At 40.5% G+C, this 4734-nt stretch overlaps 1 pseudogene; it reads right to left on the bottom strand.

Annotated features, from left to right (window-relative positions):
• Window positions 1-2907: 2907 nt before the first annotated feature.
• LOC127561281 (alpha-mannosidase 2C1-like) lies at window positions 2908-4394 on the bottom strand (annotated as a pseudogene).
• Window positions 4395-4734: the final 340 nt, after the last annotated feature.

Below are 4734 nucleotides of genomic sequence, written 5' to 3' on the forward strand. Positions count from 1 at the left end.
AATCAACAATTTAAGAATATGATATATGTGGAGATCAGAATTGCCAAGAGATTGGAAACTACAAGATTCAGGGGGATCACAAAGGAATTAATGGGATCATAGAAACTTACCAGCATCTGTGCCCCCAGAAAGTCTTCAAAGACTTCTCAAAATGAACATCAGGAATCATAATTATCAACCAAGAAGAGACCCAAAATGGGAAAAAAAAATTTTAAAAATCATTTTATTAGGTCATCTCAGAGATAGATATTAAAATAAAAAGCTCTGTGAATTGCTAAAATGGAATAAACTCCAGGTCCAAAAGAGAGACCTGGAATGAATCAATGTGGTCACAATTAGCAAAGATTATAACTCCATTTATTACCTGAGAAGAAGTTTGCAAGCTAGAGTACTAAGACAACATTCTCATCTGTTCAGAGTGGATTAGAAAAGGGTGAGAAATTCATACATATAAGAATATATTTTAGGTATGTATGGTGTGTGGGTCAGAAATCATTAATAAAAAAAGACTGGATAGATCTCTAGAAGCAAAGCAAAGTTTATTATACATTCTCTGAAAATCAGGCGTCCTACCCATCCAGCAGACAATAGAAGGGAAGAAGCACTGTAGGGGGCAGGGTCGAGGCTTTTAATCCCTAACACAAATTCCCCCTCCCACCACTGACTCTCATCCTTATTGGCTGAGGATCTTGCATTCTAAAAGCGTGAACTACCCAAGAAATTGAACTTGACAAATAAGTAAACAGTTGCCCATATTTAGTTGAAATAGGGAGGATAACAAGAAGGGGGCTTAAGTATGTCCTTAGGGGGATAACAGGGAGGAGACTTTAAGTATGCCCTAAGGAGAATAGCAGGGAGGAAACACTTTAAGTATGCCCTTGACTTAATGCTTAAAGTCCTTCAGGCCTACTCAAACTTTGAAATAGATGAAGCCTTACTCAATTTTCACAACTATCTTGAAAGATCTCACCTTATCTCGTTCAATGGCTAAGAGTTAAGGAAGAAAAACAATAAACTGGGAATTCAGGGAGGATGTGGGGACCTAGGAAAAAGATATGTGTAAATACATTAAATCACAATGGAAGAAGATTGCTGATCTCTGGATAAATCAGAAAGAGAAATGTTTGTTTTTCTCTCTGAGTTGGTCAGACTGGTTTAAGCAGCTGCAGATATCTGAGTTCAGCTAAAGTTTATTTCACAAAGGATCACAGGTATGTCAAGCAGCCCTGGGCATCAGATGTCCTCCCAGCTGGTTGGTGGTTGTGCTTTACCATTGCCTGATTCACTTGTGAAAAATGGAAACTCAAACATATTTGATTGATTAGTAAGATGATTATAAAGCTCCATGTAGGGAAGCCAAAATAGATGGACAACTCCCCAGAGCTTCTCCATGTTTCAAAAAATATTATATAAATTCAAATAAAGAAACAAGAAGAAAATTCTTTAGATTTCTTACATCAATATCTGGGTCCCCTGAAAAATCTCTGCTCTCATTATGATCTGGGTTAAAGACTAAATATTCTGGGGAGCGGGGTTTGCCACATAGAACTAAGTTAAAAAAAATCCAATATAATTTTCCCACAATTTCTATTAACTTTCATTATATGTAGCCCCATTAACTTTGCGTACACATGTGTAGACAGAGAGACAGACAGAGACAGAGCCAGAGAGAGAGACAAAATGAACCTTATAGGGAGCTTAGTCCTGGAAAGGACTTAGCAAAGATCTTGATCATGAACAAATTTTTTTATAGGAGAAATACAACCTTAGGGATTTCTCAAGGGAAGACCAGGAAAGAATTTGGTGACTCAGAGGGAAGGCTTGAGGAGGACCTAGATAGAATATACCTGGCACTAGGTCCCAGAATTGTCTAAAGATGTGTTAATCAATATCTCAAAGATTGCTTCCAGATGGCCAGAGGTGTGAGGGATAAACAACGGAGGCTGATAATGAGTTCCATTCTTACAAATCACTCTATATTAATAGGATAGACTGGGCCTTGATTATTCCTGATAATAGTCACATAAACTTCTTCCTGACAAGAGAAGAGATGATGCTTAAAGTCCATATTACTATTACACCAAGCATGGCACTCAGCCATGTCATATCATCTAAGTATGTTACAATGTGGAATCAAGAACCTCTGCCCACAGAAATGATTTTGTGACTGACATGATCATTGATCAAGTAATTTGACTATGGCCACTGAGCCAGTATACTTCAGAGGCAGGAGTGGAACCTAACTCTTCTCAGCAGTACATCTAGTTCCTTTTATCCAAATATCCAAATGCCTGATAGTCCATGATGTCAGTCTTTTTGCTTGTGATAGATGCAAAATAGTACAATGAGATGAGAACTAGATTTGCGATAAGAGGTCCTTTCCGGTATTTTTGTTTGTCATTCATTCTCTTTTCTTTTCTTTTCTTTTCTTTTCTTTCTTTTCTTTCTTTCTTTTTTTTTTTTTTTTTTTTTCTTTTTTTTTTTTTTTGCTAAGGAAAATATTTATTGGGCTCACTGAAACGTGTCCACTGTCTAATATATCAGAAAGCAGCTTTGAGGGCCAAGGGGAATTAAAGGAAGGAAAGGGCAAAGAGACAAGGGTGTGCCTTTGAGATGCACTAGCCTCCAATGGCTCACTGGAGTTCCTCAGCATGAGCCAGAGGTTGAGGGGCCCTGGCTCCTTGGGCAGAGTTATGGGGTGCTGTCCTAGGAGCTGGACAGGAGGCTGGCTTTGCTCTTCACCCCACTGGCAATTGTCTTTGAGGCAGAGGGGTTGGGGGAGTCTGGTGCTTGCTTGGGACCAAAATGGAAGTGCTTAGGATCATGCTGGGGGCTCCTACTTGGTTGAGGTCTGGGGACCAGAAATTTCGGGGTAAGGAGGCCCAAGATGCTGCTCCTATGTCTCAATCAGGGGCTTTGGGACTGTAACACAAGGAGCAGAGAGACCACTTGGAAGGGGAAGAAGGAGAGCTTCTCGAGAGTCAGGCGCTGCCGGTGGTCAGGACATTCCAGAAGATCACAAATGACAGCTTCTTGTACAGGGAGTGATGTCTGCAGCCATAAGTCCACATAGCTGCCATGTGCCTCATACATTTGCAGCAGTAGGGCACCGGGGTGAGGCACCTCCCTCAGCCTGTTTAACAGTCTCTAACACTATGGCAGATGATGAGACAGAGAAAGCACTCCAAGGCCGGTACAAGACTGGCCCACTGGGTATAACATGGAGGGGGTAATTGAGGTTGTAGGCAGCTTGGATGACTCCAGAATCCTGGAATATTCCCATGTGTGGCATTATTGCATAGGTGAACTGACGATGGCCCATGTCCACATTGGCATCGGGGGATTTGGGTGCCCATAAGAGGGAGAAGCTGAGGATATTGTTCCGAACAGAGGCCCCATACTTGCTGTTGTTGAGAAGTGCTATTACAAAGCCATGTTCTGACAGGTCCATCCATCAATGGGCCCACTGTCATTCATTCTCATAAAAAACTGTCATCAGTGTAATGATGCCATGACATGCTACCGAATTTGATTTAAAATAGGGTAGACTGTGCAAAGCTACCTGTGGTGGTTTTCTTCTTTTAAAATAATATAATGGTTCTCTCTGGGAGAAAGCAGGTTTCTCGGGGAGGTTTTCTGGAGGCAGTCTTAGTTTCAGTCAAAAGTAATAATCACCCAAATGCAGCCAGGTGATAAAAGTTCAAATGTTTATTTTCTCCTTCCAAAATAGCTCGGTTAGTTGAGGCCTATTTCTCTGCTTGGTTCTAAGAGCTCTTGCAGCTTTGTCCTTTGCTTCTGCCTCTGCTTTCTTCAGCCTCCAGCCAGTACAAAGATGGAATGGATTTCTTGTCTCCTTCACTTGGGGCTCAGCTAGCTTTCTGGCCACCACAGTGGTGTGAGATGAAGATGAATCTGGTTGCGCCTCCGAGAGAGTGCTTCTCCTCAACTGAACTGATGCTCCCTTCTCAATCTTCAGCTGAATTCTCTCCTAGAGCCTCTGTCTATTTCTTATATATGAGAGAATGGGATTGTAGGATATCTCCCAGTATGCTCTCTGGCCCTAAAAGCTTCAAGGGAGGTGTGAATTTGGATATCTCATACTAAACCCTGAAATCTCCCAAACGTGTGAACTCCAATGAGTAAAGGTGTGAACACAAGCATTGTATCAATTAGTTCTACTTAGTACCTTGTTTCAGGTTCTGGCCCAAAACATCTCCTTGTAAGATCAGATCAAGGATACTGAACCATGTTAAATTAGATAATTAATGTCTCTATCAACTCTAATTACTTAACAGTTTGTAAAGATTCCAACAACTACCCACCTCACATTCTTTCCTAAAGCCATCTGGGTACAGTGGCAAGTTATAGATCAGAATCACTGCTATTGTCCCCATTATTATGTGAATATCTTTTGGCAAATTAATTACTGTGCCAGGAGCATGATTTCCTTCCAATTTCTAAAAAAAAATATTGATCTAAATGAAGGGAGGAGATGAGTGAACTAAGGCCTAGGGCCATATATTCTTCGATCTGTCTTTGAAAGCCCTAAGAGTGAGTTTTACATTTATAAGTATAAGATTTTAGTTTAAAATATGAATACCATTATTAGCTTTGTAGAGTCTACAAAAATAATCCCCAGGCTTCTCACAGGCAATGATTGGATTATCTGGATTATCTCAGTTCTAAAGCCTATGCTAAATTTTGGGAATATTATTTGATTTGTAGGAGGTAGAA

Source organism: Antechinus flavipes, chromosome 4 (assembly GCF_016432865.1).
Source record: "Antechinus flavipes isolate AdamAnt ecotype Samford, QLD, Australia chromosome 4, AdamAnt_v2, whole genome shotgun sequence".
In the NCBI taxonomy this organism is placed as follows: domain Eukaryota; kingdom Metazoa; phylum Chordata; class Mammalia; order Dasyuromorphia; family Dasyuridae; genus Antechinus; species Antechinus flavipes.